Source organism: Nomascus leucogenys, chromosome 16 (genome assembly GCF_006542625.1).
Source record: "Nomascus leucogenys isolate Asia chromosome 16, Asia_NLE_v1, whole genome shotgun sequence".
NCBI classification, from domain to species: Eukaryota; Metazoa; Chordata; class Mammalia; order Primates; family Hylobatidae; genus Nomascus; species Nomascus leucogenys.
Window position 1 is genome coordinate 81,775,117 of NC_044396.1, and position 16,002 is coordinate 81,791,118.

Here is a 16,002-nt window from a genome sequence, read left to right on the forward strand (position 1 = left end):
TGACAAACCTGACAAAAACAAGCAATAGGGAAAGAATTCCCTATTTAATAAATGGTGTTGGGAAAACTGGCTAGCCATATGCAGAAAACTGAAACTGGACTCCTTCCTTACACCTTATACAAAAATTAACTCAAGATGGATTAAAAACTTAAATGTAAGACCTAAAACCATAAAAATCCTAGAAGAAAACTTAGTCAATACTATTCAGGACATAGGCATGGGCAAAGACTTCATGCCTAAAACACCAAAAGCAATGGCAAAAAATGTTGAAATTGACAAATAGGATTTAACTAAACTAAAGAGCTTCTGCACAGCAAAAGAAACTATCAACAGAGTAAACGGCAACCTACCAAATGGGAGAAAATTTTTGCAATCTATCCATCTGACAAAGGGCTAATGTAGAGAATCTACAAGGAATTTGAACAAATTTACAAGAAAAAAACAAACAACCCCATCGAAAATTGGGCAAAGGATATGAACAGACACTTCTCAAAAGAAGACATTCATGCGGCCAACAAACATATGAAAAAAAGCTCATCATCTCATCACTAGTCGTTAGAGAAATGCAAATCAAAACCACAATGAGATACTACCATCTCACGCCAGGTAGAATGGTGATTATTAAAAAGTCAGGAAGCAACAGATGCTGGAGAAGATGTGGAGAAATAGTAATGCTTTTACACTGTTGGTGGAAGTATAAATTAGTTCAACCATTGTAGAAGGCAGTGTGGAGATCCCTCAAGGATCTAGAACCAGAAATACCATTTGATCCAGCAATCCCATTACTGGGTATATACCCAAAGGATTATAGATCATTCTATTATAAAGACATATGCACACATACATTTATTGCAGCACTATTCAGAATAGCAAAGACTTGGAATCAACCCAAATGCCCATCAACAATAGACTGGATAAAGAAAATGTGGCACTTATACACCATGGAATACTATGCAGCCATAAAAAAGGATGAGTTCATGTCCTTTGCAGGGACATGGGTAAAGCTGGAAACCATCATTCTCAGCAAACTAACACAGGAACAGAAAACAAAACACCGCATGTTCTCACTCATAAGTGGGAGTTGAACCATGAGAACACATGGAAACAGGGACGGGAACATCACGCACTGGGGCCTGTAGGGAGGTGGGGGGCTAGGGGAGGGATAGCATTAGTAGAAATACATAATGTAGATGACGCGTTCATGGGTGCAGCAAACCACCATGGCATGTGTATACCTATGTAACAAACCTGCACATTCTGAACATGTTTCGCAGAGCTTAAAGTATAATAAAAAAACACTTTAAAAAGAAAGATGCATTTGGCTATATTAAATTCAGACAAAATAGACTTCAGAAGACATAATATTATCACAGATAATAATGTTCATTTAATAATAATAAGAGATCAATTCATCGAGAAAACATAACAATTCTGAATGTTTATGCACCTAATAATAGAGTTTCAAAATACATGAAGCAAAAACTGATAAAACCAAAAAGAGATGTAGAAAAATTGACAATAATGGTCTAAGATTTCAATATCACTAACTCAGTAATTAATCAAACAAATTGACAGAAGATTGGTAAGGAAACTGAAGACTTGATCAATACTATCAACTAACTTGACCAAATTAACATTTATAGAATCCACCACTCTATATAAGCATAATACACATTTTTTTCCAAGAGTACATGGAATACTTACTGAGGTAGATCACATTTTGGGCCACAAAATAACTCAATACATGTAAAAACGATTTAAGTGGCCAGGCACGGTGGCTCACGCCTGTAATTCCAAAAGTTTGGGAGGCTGAGGTAGGCAGATCCCTTGAGGCCGGCAATTTGAGACAAGCCTGGCCAACACGGTGAAACCCTGTCTCTACTAAAAATACAAAGATTAGCCAGGTGTGGTGATGTGCACCTGTAATCCCATCTAGTCAGGAGGCTGAGGCACAAGAATCGCTTGAAATCAGGAGACAGAGGTTGCAGTGAGCCAATACCACTTCACTGCACTCCAGCCTGGGCAACAGAGCAAGACTCCATCTCTAAATAAATAAATAAATAAATAAATAAATAAATATCCAAGCCACATAACTACTTTAATAACAAGTGTTCTCATCCATAAATGGAAACAATATCTACCCTTTAGGAGTCCCTATGAAAAATTAGAAACAATATGTAAAAGAATATGAACAGAAAAGTCACTCAATTGTGTAACTATTATAATGTGCTCAAGATAGCCAAGCTAGAAAATAGACAGGATCCAGAGTAGAAGCCCTAGTCTGCCAAACATCAAAGCCAATACTTCCCAATATACAAATCAGATACACTCACAGTGTTTTGGTGAGAACAAATAGAATAGTGCTTGTGATCATCCTTTGTAGGCTAAAGACCACAAATTCACATGTAGCAAATAATTACTATTATTATCAACATTCAAGATTATGAATTTGAGTATTTACAATGTTCTGATATCAGGACATATCAAAAAAAGTTTCTTTTTTTGTCTAAATTCTTATTTAATAGAGTACATTTTAAAAGCCAATAACTTGTCTCCTGAGTACTGTAATAAATATACACACGTTCACACCCACATAAATATATTGTGTATGAATATACATACAAGAATAATTCCACATACATAAAATACTAATGTTATTCTATCTGTATATATACACATGCTTTATTACATATTACATGTTCATGCACATGCGTACAAATACTATCTACATTTGCAATAATGTCACCTTAAATGCACACAAATATATAGTCAATGACAGATTTGCAATAGTAATGTCAGCTTATACTTACATGTTAATTTATAGTTTCCAAAGCAATTTCATGTACATCATCTCATTTGATGTTTCCAATTGTCCTACACTGTAGGTAGGCTAAAAATCATCACAGCAAAGCATAGTTGGAAAAGCATGCCTTCTAGAATCAGGAAGATATGGTTTCAAATTCCAGCCACGTCTGTTGCAGAAGCAGACTCAAAGACACAGTGAAAACAAAATGGGATAAGCGCAGTGGGAAACTGAAATAGATACTGGGAAGCCCAACCTCAGGTGCACAAGATGGACAGGCAGAGAAGATGGGCTGGAAGAAGTTCTATCTGAACTGTCTTACAGAAGTGACTGACATAAGAGTAATGGATCCCAGGGGATCAAGGCCCCACATGCCAAGGCACTGGGACAAGAAACCATTTCTGTTGGTTTCACTTTTTCTTCTTGAATCCTAAACCTGGGTCTTCTAATGGCCCATTTTTCTTACCTATTCACCATGTTCTCCCTTCATGATTTTACTGGCTACATCATTTTTAATTATTGCCTCCCACTTTAGAAATGGTCTCTCTGCGTTGACTCAGTCCCAAATTTTCAACTATTAGGTTAGATGCCCAGCTATCAGTAGCAACTCAACATGTCTACAGGAAGTTTCACTCCCACCCCTTTGCCTTACTCCAAATCATTTTCCTGACTTTTTTGTTTCTGTTAAGAACAGACAGCACCATCTTCTTAATCATCTGGCTGAAGCTGGCAAATCCTACAGCCTTACTCTTCTCTCCTTCATCTACCACATCTTTTTGTAATTCTTCTCAAAATCATCCCCAATTTTAACTACTTTACGACTGTTAGTGTTAAAGACTTGATACTGCTCAATATTCTAGTGTATTAGCCCAGGATCTTCTTGTGGAAATGGTAGAAATTCCAACTCAAATTGCCTCTAATAAAGATAATAATTTGTGGGAAAATGTAACTGAAAATTATTCAGACAGGGCTGGATCCAGGTCCTCATTATTATCAAATATCACTCTCCATATCACCGCTCTAGTTCTCTCTGACTTGACAGCACTCTCAGTCACTTTTTCTTATGTAATAGCAAACAGAGCTTTGGGTTTACATCCTACCAACTGGCAACCCCATTGGTAAGAGGATGCCGCACTCATGATTCCAGCAAACATTCTATGAATGACTGTTGTGGTTTCAGAACAATGCGCTGTATGTTTTCTCCTTGGCCAGACCTAGTTCACTAACCCCACCCTCAGAGTGGGGGTTAGATCAGCCCCACCCAAATCACAGTGACTAAGAGCGGAAAAGACGGTCCCCAAAAGCAGAATTGAAGAGCTACTACCCTAAACTGAGAAAGGACAGCTAGTTGGCCAAAAAAAATTAAAAACATAAAATATCCCTCCAGTATGCTCCTTTATGGTATTTCTTAATTCCAATTTCATTCCACTTTAAGTCACTCTATTCCCTGTTTGCAAATTAATCTTAAAGATACATTTGATTATTTCTTCCCACTGTTGATGAGTCTTCAATGACTCCTCACTAGAAGCCCTATGGTGCTCAGGGAATAGCAATTTGCAAGCATGTGTGAAAAATTTCAGAGCCCTCCTTGAATGAGAGGGAGAGATTTTGAAAGAGGTGAAGCTTTAATGAATAATCAATGTGGGTGAGTGAAGGAGTTACAGTTTTATTTCTGGTAGCCCAGTTGGACACCTTGGGTTAGTGTAGCTTATAACAACTGTTACATAAGAATTCATCTGTCATGGATGGGATTCATAGAAAAGCATCCAGAAAGGCAGAATTTGGCAGCTCTGAGTTTCCTGTGTAGCTGTCAAAATCCTTATTTCACCTACTGGAGTCCTTTGGCCCTTCTACTGCCCCAGGAGAGCTACATGAGTTTTTCTCTCTTTCTCATATGTCATGAGCCCCACTAGAATGCAATACTATGAGGACAAGGAATGTGTCGATTTTATTGATGTCTATATTCCAACGCCTAACAAAGCACCTGGAAAATTGTACCTTTAATATTTATTGAATAAATGAATGAATGAATGGTAAATGCCAAACAATGTCTTTCTCACTTCAACATATGTTAACTCAGAGTCTTACATATAGCATAGTCTTCATACAGATGGATTTAACTTTTTTCAAAACACATTTTTAAAAAGGATTCTAGTCATATGTTTTTGTTTGGGGCCAGTGCAAATTTTGAGAAGTAAGCTGATTTGAATTATCTATGCACCAGAGTTCTAAAATTGATAGATTCTAATCATAAAACTGTAGAATGTTCACAAACAAGAGGGATGTACTCACCGCATTCTATTTTTCTGTGTCATTCCCATTTCAGTGTAAGCACCGCTGAAAGCAAACACTAAGAACATTTTCAGATAAATGTTATCTATTCTTAGATGTGAATCATGCCACTGTTAGCCAACCATTGGTAAAACAACCATCGTGCATGCACATCCTTCCTCCCAACCTAGAAAAATTCTACCCCTCCCAGGGTCTTCTGACCTTGACACGCACCCTCTGCACTGCTAGGTGGCCATCCGGGCTCAGCATCTAGCAGTTTTTGTTTTTGTTTTTGTTTTTGTTTTTGTTTTTGTTTTTTGAGACAGAGTCTCTCTCTGTTGCCCAAGCTAGAGTGCAGTGGCATGATCTTGGCTCACTGCAACCTCTGCCTCCCGAGTTCAAGCAATTCTCCTGCCTCAGCCTCCTGAGTAGCTGGGATTACGGGCATGTGCCACCAAGCCCGGCTATTTTTTTTCTTTTTTTTTTTTTTTTTTTGTATTTTTAGTAGAGACAGGGTTTCACCATCCTGGTCAGGTTGGTCTCGAACTCCTGACCTCATGATCCACCCACTTCGGCCTCCCAAAGTGCTGGGATTACAGGCGTGAGCCACTGCACCCGGCCGCATCTAGCAGTTTTTTACTGCTGGGGAAACCTAGTGAATTTTAATGCTATTGAGCAACTTTGCTCAAACACTCCTGGCGTGAACTGAGCAAAGCCCTGATTGCTAGGCAGCCACTACAAAAGCACAAGGATTTCCAAAATAAAAAAAGACCCAGAGCACACTTGAATCAAGTACAATTGCACTGTTTATTTGCAACTGATTGGATTGCACCCCTACCTTGGTTAGACGGTTTATTTCTCTATGAATTACTCTAGAAAATACTACTACTCTAGCCTTTCCAATTTTTAACTAAGCTGAAGGTATTTTTACTTTTTCCAGACTCTCAGTAAGGAAAGAATGAGGTATGTTTCAATGCTGGAACTTCTAGCAAATAGTAGGTGTTCAATAAATACTTGTTGAATTAACTAATTAATTAATATGTGCGCACAAAAGCTTGCTTTTGCACCCTGAGGCAATCATGGCCTCTGGGGAAAGCCAGCCTTGCTGTATCCTGAGGCAATCACTCACTCTGGAGAAATCCAGCCTCCATGTTGAGAGGGCACTCAAGCCATCTATGGAGAGGCCACGTGGTTAGGAACTAAGGCCTCCTGCCTACAGCCATGCGAGAGAGCCATCTTCAAAACAGATTCTCCGGCCTCAATTAAGATTTCAGATGACTTTGCCAACATCCAACTGCAGTCACATGTAAGACCCTAAGCCAGAACCAGCCAGGTAGGCCATTCCCAAATTCTTAACCAGCAGAAAGAGGAAAACATAAGTTAAATGTTTATTATTTTAAGCCATTATGTTTTGGGGGTGATTTGTTATGCAATAGATAATACAGTCTATTTGTTTATCAATAGATTATATTGATAACACAATAGACAATACAATAACAATTTGTTATGCAATAGATAATCAATCTTCTTTCACCTTGTGTGAGATGACGGCTTATTAAAATACAAACTCCTGGAAGGCAGGTTTTCTGTCTTATTCGCTCCTGTATTCCCGGTATCTTGTATGCATCCAATAAACAATGAGTAACAACTCACTTAATGACAAGCTAGTTCCTAATTTTTTATAGAAAACCATATATGTTCACACACAGAAACAGAAGTATAATTCTTCAATAAAATGATACTTTTTAGCGAAAAAGCATTAGATAGCATAATTATCCAAAAAGGAACTATTGGAAATTATGGAAAAAAACGTTATTAGTATTCACATAATCCTCCTCCCTTACTGGGGTGGGAGGGAGATACATGCAGAAGGAATACAGGGCCTTGAAGTATTCAAAGAAAGAACAATTAACAAAGGGCATAGTTTGAGAAGCCCAGCTTCTCATGAGAAGAAAAAGGCATTGCAAGGTGGCACGGAGGGACTAAGATCTCAGGCTCTACTTGGAGCTTTTCTCAGAGTGCTCCTGAAGCAATATCATAAAAGGAATTTGAGAATACAAGGCCAGTTGAACAAGTTAACGCTTCAGCCCCTTTCTAACTTGAGCTGTTGTGAGTTCTCCTGTCCTCTGCTAGCCTGAGAAAGCTCAAGAGGAAGACCATGGGGCCACCATTTTCCACATTCACATTCACACACGCCCTCTCTCCATCAAGTGTCTTAGACTATCTGTTTGAGCACAGGCTAAATAAGAGTCCTCAAATAAGAGATGGTGAATAATGACAGCAAGTCCCTGTCCTGTTCCCTGACAATAAAGCTAGTATAGATTAAAGGCAAGATTTATCCTCCCTGGAACCTCAGGTAATGAGGTGACTACCTGTATTCAAATCAAAGACACACTCATGCTTTCTTTTCTTTCTAACGGCTCAATTTCCAGAGTTGATATTGTGTACTCTGCCACATGCTGTGAGGTATGTAAGAAAAGTGACATGTGGCCTGGCATCTCAGCTATTTATCACCCCCCTCCAGAGCCAGGGGGTAGTTTCGAATGTGTTCGATTGCCCAAGATCTAAAAATTAAAAACAGTAATTTAAATGTCTCGGACTAGAGAATCATATTCTTCTCTTCTTTCCATTTGTTGCTTTTGAGTCTCACCACGACCACAATATCAGGTACACAGCAGGCCTCTAAAACTCAATATTGCTATTGCTGTTAGTTCCATTCATTCAAGAAAAGCTTGTTGGGCATCAACTATGTGCTAGCACTATACCAGGTTCTTTATATACACTATTTAATTTATGTCAATAGCAATCCAATGGGCTGAGAAAAATTAAGCTAAAAGATTTTTAATTATTTACCGGAGGTTGCAAAGTTAGGGATTGGCCCAACTCCAAACCCAGGTTTTTCTGGTTAGCCCTGCTGCCCTAATCAATACAGTCTTTTAAATGAAGATGACCTTTGTATCCACCAAGATAATGAATCCCAAGATTCTCGCTACCCCTACTTTCTTATGTGTTAACCAAGATTCCAATGTTTTGAAAGAGTTTAATTGCCTGGCTGAATTTATTTAGACATAATATTTCTCTGCTTATAGAAAAATATTTGAAACTCCCAACCCAGGTCTTTGCTCGGCATGAGACAAACAGATTTATCACGGAATCCATAATGATTCTAGCATAAGCAGTTGACATTTTACCAAGGCATAGCTTTTCTGAAATATGGACAATTGTTCTAAGTTCCTCATCATTCTGCTCTTACCTCCCAGAGATTTTTAAGGGAGACATTTAATATAACCATTGTAGTGTTTTAAGAAGGAGGTTCTATTCTGAGGCTATTAATACAAAAGGAGACCAATGTTAGGCCCTTTGTTGATGCTCCACTTCTCCCAGCCCACTCCATGTTAATTAACCCAGCAAGGAGAAAGACATGGAAGAGAGAAGGCAGGAGGGCAGGGGGTGAGAGAGAGGAGATGGCCTTGAATTCAGTAGGTCCCAAAGCATAAAAGGAGAGTGGCAGGCATCACCAAGCATCCTGCTGTTTGACAATGCTGCCACCTTCTGGCATATATTGGAAATTTACTAGAAAAATATTACTAGTCACTGTCATTTTATAGATAACCCACAAAGATGTGATCGGATATATGAATAAAGTTTGTTTTAATTACCTCCAAGGTATTCCTGGCATCTATTGAAACTAGAATTCAATACACTTACTTTTCAAGCTCCTGTCTTTTAAAGTATTCCATACTGTGCCTGGACGATTAGACAAACTTCCTGGATGTTGTACTTACCTCCATGCAGGCTCCCTTCCAATCCAGTCCCTCCCCACACCCATCCCCTACCTCTAGCAGTCAGAGTCTCCATGACTTAATTTCACTTGGAACAAATTCAAATGTGTTTCTCTGGCCCAGGAAGGATCCCCAACTGGTAGCCTGCAAGCCCAGTTACAGCAGCTCAGCTTTTATATATATGTCCAGAATAGTGTTTTAAATGACTGTAGGGGGATATCCCCATGTCTCAGTCTTCCAGCAACTTCCCAACCACACCCAATACACATACACACACACACACACACACATACACACACACACACACACACACCTATTCACATACGCATTTACGCACATGGCCCCTGAAGTCAAGAAAGTTTACTTGGAAATTTACATTCATCCAGAACCTCAGAATGTGACCTTATTTGGAAATAAAGCCCTCGCAGATGTATTTAGCTAAAAAGAAGTCATACTGGATTAGAGTGAGCCCTAAATCCATGACTTACGATGGACATATAAGGACATATGACTTATGTCCTTATAAGACAATTTTTTTTCAAGATGGTGGATTAAAGGCTTTTAGTGTGTGCTCAGCCACTTGGAAACAGCAAGACAGTGCATAAAGATCCACTCTGTGAGCTTAATTCAAGAAGGAAAATGGGAATCCACCAGAATTGTGAAGGACATTCCAAATACCAGGCAGGAGAATGCCGGCAAACAGCCCCCATGACAGTGCATGGCTGATAAAAGTAAGTAAAGCCCCAGTATGTGAGAGAGGCAGAGAACCTCCCTCTGTAAGTCACCTTTCCGTGGGGATCCGAGAAAGACAGGCCAAGGGAGAGCACTTTGTTTCTCTCAAGCCGTGGAACTAAGTTGGGGAGAGGTTTGAAGCCACTGCGAAGGAATGGGAATGGGAAAAGTACAGATATATTCCCAGACTCAGGACTGAGATCAGGACGCCATTTTTAATCCAGGCGCATACAAAGTCACCCATTCTTTGCTGACCCAGTAGCATGACTGCACAGGCATTTTAGTCTTGGGTAAGAGATTGGAGCACCTTCTCTGGAGTAGGGTAGGAGCCTCCACAGTCAGAACTGTGGAAAGTGCCTCAGCAGTAGGTGCTAGAATTGTATTCTCCCCCATCACAGGTCTGGGGCAGGAGGAAAGCTGCTACAGCTGCAGTTTTATGTGGGCAGCAAGACTTCAGCCAGGGCCATCTTGGCAACCTGGAACCCGCCTGCATATGCCATTGCTGGGTGCCCAGAGTGCTCCTCTGAGACCATGGTGTAGCAGGGCTCTCTCCACTCCACCCCAGACAGAAATCCAGGCATTCAGAGCACACTTGGCCTGGACCAGTAGCATAAGCTGCCCCATCCATCCTGGACATAGACTGTGGTGCAGCAAGGTCTTCACTGCTCTACACACAGGCAGATCTCCAGGTATTCAGAGCACCTGCTTGCCCAGATCAGCAGCCTGAGTCTCCTCACCCCTCTTGTGCAGAGATCTTGGTGCAGGGGGCCCTCTCTCCTCCACACTCAGGTAGATCTCCAGGCATTTGGAACACCCACTCGACTTGATAAGCAGCCTGACCTGCCCCACTGTTTCTGTGCAGAGAGCCTGGTGCAGAGGAGGCCTCTCTGCTACACACCCAGGCAGATCTCCAGGCATCTGGAGCATCCACTCTCCTGGATTAGAGTTCAGGCTGCCCCCCATTACCATACAGAGAACAGGGGACTGAGGACGTTTTCCAGCTCCACACCTAGGCACATCTCTGGGTGCTTGGTGGCCACCCACTGGATTCTTCCTCCCTCAGCACAGGTGCTTGTGCCTGCCGTCACGGGACCTGTAGGTGTACCCCCCATGAGCACCACCTCCCCCCAGGGGCTGAGCAGGGAGCTCAGACTACTATGCGTTCCAGGAATCAGTTCATTGTCTAGGGCAACACAGAGCTTCTTCCAGTAAACAAGGATCAAGTATATACCCAGCCACATTGGCTGCACCAGCTCCTACCTATAAGCACCATCTACTGGCTTGTAGATCAAACTGCACAGTGTGATATAAAATTTGCTGACGGTGCTGCCTGGTGGCTCTGGTCCCACAGGGGCCGTTGGCCCAGCCCAACAGACCTTGAGCTGCGGTAGCCCACCGCTGGAGAGGCTGTTCGCCTGGGGCGGTCTCTTGCGGACCTTCCTCAAGCACCAGGCGGGGTCTGAAGCCCATTTGAAGGTCAGGATGCTGGAGTTGTTGGCAGTGGTCAAGTTGCTGAACGAGAAGGAGCAGGAGCTGCCGGAGACCGAGCACTTGCTGCACGATGAGGATGAAGATTTAAGGACATCTGCAGAGAATGAAATAACTTTGTGTCAAAAAGAAATAACTCAGTTGAAGCATCACAAGAAACAGATGAAAATGACTTGATCCTGGAAGTAACTACAGGAGTTGGAGGTCAGGAGGCGATGTTGTTTACTTCAGAGATATTTGATCTGTATCAGCAATATGCTGCATTTAAAAGATGCATTAATGCTGCATTTAAAAGATGGCATTTTGAAACCCTGGAATATTTTCCAAGTGAAATAGGTGGCCTTTAGACATGCATCTGCCAACATCGGGGGTTCAGAAGCCTATAGGCACATGAAATTTGTTTTTTTATTATTATACTTTACGTTCTAGGGTACATGTGCACAACATGCAGGTTTGTTACATAGTTTGCTGAGAATGATGGTTTCCATCTTCATCCAGGTCACTACAAAGGACATGAACCCATCCTTTTTTATGGCTGCATAGTATTCCATGGTGTATATGTGCCACATTTTCTTAATCCAGTCTATCACTGATGGACATTTGGGTTGGTTCCAAGTCTTTGCTATTGTGAAAAGTGTCGCAATAAACACACGTGAGGCACATGAAATTTGAAGGAGGTGTGCACAGAGTACAAAGAGTGCCAAAGACAGAAAAGCAAGGCCGTATCCATACTAGCACTATGACTGTAAGCAGTATTGCCCCAACCTACTGAGATTAATCTGGTGATTAATCTGAAAGATTTAGAATCAACATTAAGCGAGCCAGTGGAGCTGCAGGGGCAGCATGTAAATACCACAGACAGTGCTGTCCGGATAGTTCATCTTCCAACAGGAAGAAGAAAAAGGATGAGAAGGAAAAGGAATATTCCTTGAAAATAAGTAAAGAAGATTTTTCTATTAAAACTTTTTAATTCTTGTAACACTATTCAGGTGTTTCTGAATGTCAATAAGAGAGATCTCACCTGAAAAAATAAAGAGCTGGCTATGAAAAAGTTACATGTAAAACTGTACAACATGTATCTAGAAGAAGAAATGAATAAAAGACACAATGCTAGAAAAATTCAGACTGGAAGTAAAGGAAGATCAGAGAAAATAAGAACATATAATTTTCCACAGAACTAGGTCACAGATCACAGAATAAGCAAGTCACTGCATGATCTTGAAACTTTTATGCAAGGAGACTATCTACTGGATGAACTTGTACAGTCATTGAAGAAATACACTGATTATGAATCTTTAGTAGAAATTATTTCCCAAAAAGTTTGATTTTTTATTCATACACTTTGTAGCTTAGAAAAATTCTACTACAGCACATCCACATCGTGTAAAAATACCATTATTCTCTAAAAAGCATGAGTTAACACAGTTGGAAGTAATATGCATATTCTGAAGTCATAGATAATTTACACAGATCTCTTTCAATGCATTAGTAAAAATCATACAATATACAGATGGTCCTCAATTTACATTGTGGTTAATTCCCAATAAACCTATCATAAGTCAAAAATACATATAACATTAGCAACACAGCAGTCTCCTACTTGATGACAGCTTGACTTCACAATTTTCCAACTTTACTGTGGTGTGAAAGAGGTATGATTCATAAGTCCTAAGGAGCTCCTCAGCTTGAAATGGGGCTACATGCCGATAAACCCATCATAAAGTCAAAAAATCCTAAAACCATCATAAGCTGCTGACCACCTATAATCATGACATGGTGGTAAATGCTGGACGCTTCTTTATGGTAAGTAGACAAAGGAAAATCATCCTTTGTCCTGTTCTATGTAAATATTTAATGAACTATCAAAAATTCATTTTAAATCTTTATTATGAAAAACTTTAAACATGAAGTAGTAGAAATATGACAGTAAATATTATATCCTAATACCCAGTCAGGAGACAGAAACCATACCATTAACTTGAACAGGGATAATTTTAATATAAAAAAACTTTTAACTGATAATGGTATTAGCTATTAAGAAGGATAAAAAAGAGCTACAATGTCCTAGGACTGAGAGTACCCAAGGAAAGAATATCCTTGGAAGGGGCTCCTCTTCCCCATGGTAAAATCAGACCTGATGGAAAGAGTGTGGCTACTCACTACTTGGTGATAGGGAAGTTCCCTGCCTTGCCCTGGGCCAGAGCTGGTGTGCAGCTGGTGGATCAGGTCTTACAAGCAAACAACCTCACACCCTCAGGACTGGTAAGCCAGGAGCCTCCTGCTAGGGTGTGAGCAAAACTCGGACAGGAACTCTCAGTAGATGTTTGTGTTTGTCAAGGTTCTCCAGAGAAACTCCCTTAAAAGGATTGGCTTGTGTGATTATTATTAAGTCTAACAAGTCCAAAAGCTGGAATGTGAGGCAAGAGGCTGGAGACCCAGGAAAGCTGATGGTGCAGGTCCAGTCCAAAGGTATCTGTTGGAGGATTCTCTTTTTCTTGGAAGAGAGGACAGTCTTTTTTCTCTTCCGCCCTTCAACTGACTGGATCAAGCCCACTAACATCAAGAAGGGCAGTCTGCATTATTCAAAGTTCACTGATTTAAATGTCAATCTCATGTAAAAACACCCTCACAGAAACACCCAGAATAATGTTTGACCTTATAACTGGAAACTCAGAGCAAAAGTTAAATATCTAAAATTTAAAAAAAAATAATAACCAAATAGTTAGGCACCCTGTGGCCCAGCCACACTGACACCTAAAATTAACTGTCATAGCATCCTCTTAGAAGCAAGAGGAGAAGCAAGAGAAGCCCCTTTATTCTGCAGTGTCCCTCTACCACCACCTACTGACAAAGAACATGGTGCTATCTGGCAAAAAGGAAATGTTCAGTTTGCCATGACTTGAATGTGTCCCCTCAAATTCAAGTGTTGCCAATACGATAGCATCAAGAGGTGGCCTTTAAGAGGTCACTGGGCCACGAGGGGTTCTCTCTCAGGACTGGGATTAAGGCCCTTACAAAAGAGGCTTCAGGGAGCATCCTGCTAGCTTGCTTTCTGTATGTGAGAACACAGCAAGAAAGGCCTAGTCAAACAAGTGCCAGATCATTGATCTTAGACTTCCCATCCTCCAGAACTATGAGAAATATATTTCTGTTCTTTATAAATTAAAAAAAAAAAAACTTGCGGAAAGAAGTGCACAGGGCTATAGAAGGAAATCCAAAAGACCCTACCCAGCATTCTCTACAGTTACACCCCCTAGGGAGGGGGAAAAGGGAAAGAAAAAATAATACTATTATAGGGAAATAAAAAGAAAAACTCCTACTCACACTAAAATAATTACAAATATTAGAAGTGCCAAGGTCTCCAGATGAGAAGGAACCAGCACAAAAAATCTGAATGTAGTGACACCACCAAATGATCACACTGGATCTACAGCAATGATCTGTAATCAAAATGGAAACTCAGAAATGACAGATAAAGAATTCAGAGTACGGATTGCAAGGAAGCTCAATGAGCTCCAAGACAAGGTTGAAAATCAACACAAAGAAACTTCTAAAGGATTCCGTTCCAAGATGGTCGAATAGGAACAGCTCTGGTCTGCAGCTCCCAGCATGATCAATGCAGAAGACAGGTGATTTCTGCATTTCCAACTGAGGTACCTGGTTCATCTCAATGGGACTGGTTGGACAGTGGGTGCAGCCCACAGAAGGCAAGCCAAAGCAGGGCGGGGCATTGCCTCACCCAGGAAGTGCAAGGGGTCGTGGGATTTCCCTTTCCTAGCCGAGGCAAGCTGTGACAGACTGTACCTGGAAAATCAGGACACTCTCTCCCAAATACTGTGCTTTTCCAATGGTCTTAGCAAACAGCACACCAGGAGATTACATCCCATGCCTGGCTCAGCAGGTCCCACACCGATGGAGCCTTGGTCACTGCTAGCGCAACAGTCTGAGGTCAACCTGCGAGGCAGCAACCTGGCAAGGGAGGGAGGCGTCCACCATTGCTGAGGCTTGAGTAGGTAAACAAAGTGGCTGGGGAAGCTCAAACTGGGCAGAGCCCACCACAGCTCAGCAAGGTCTGTTGCCTCTGTAGATTCCACCTCTGGGGGCAGGGCATAGCTGAACAAAAGGCAGCAGAAACTTCTGCAGACTTAAACGTCCCAGTTTGACAGCTCTTAACAGAGCAGTGGTTCTCCCAGCATGGTGTTTGAGCTCTGAGAATGGAGAGACTGCCTCCTCAAGTGGGTCCCTGACCCCCACATAGCCTAACTGGGAGACACCAGTTAGGCCCCAGTAGCGGCTGACTAACACCTCATACAGGCAGATGCCCCTCTGGGATGAAGCTTCCAGAGGAAGGATCAGGCAGCAATATTTGCTGTTCTGCAGCTTCTGCTGGTGATACCCAGGCAAACAGCGTCTGGAGTGGACCTCCAGCAAACTCCAACAGACCTGCAGCTGAGGGACCTATTAGAAGGAAAACCAACAAACAGAAAAGAATAGCATCAACATCAACAAAAAGCACATCCACACCAAAACCCCATCTGTAGGTCACCAACATCAAAGACCAAAGGTAGATAAAACCACAAAGATGGAGAGAAACCAGAGCAGAAAAGTTGAAAATTCTAAAAACCAGAGCGCCTCTTCTCCAAAGGATCACAGCTCCTTGCCAGCAATGAAACAAAGCTGGATGGAGAATGACTTTGATGAGCTGACAGAAGTAGACTTCAGAAGGTCGATAATAACAAACTTCTCTGAGCTAAAGGAGTATGTTCGAACCCATTGCAAGGAAGCTAAAAACCTTGAAAAAAGATTAGACGAATGGCTAACTAGAATAAACAGTGTAGAGAACACCTTAAATGACCTGATGGAGCTGAAAACCATGGCATGAGAACTACGTGATGCGTGCACAAGCTTCAATAGCCGATTCAATCA

The 16,002-nt window shown here is 41.2% G+C and overlaps 1 pseudogene; it reads left to right on the forward strand.

Annotated features, from left to right (window-relative positions):
* LOC100580770 overlaps nucleotides 1-12,401 on the forward strand; it is a 28,146-nt pseudogene extending 15,745 nt beyond the window's left edge.
* The last annotated feature ends 3,601 nt before the right edge of the window (nucleotides 12,402-16,002 follow it).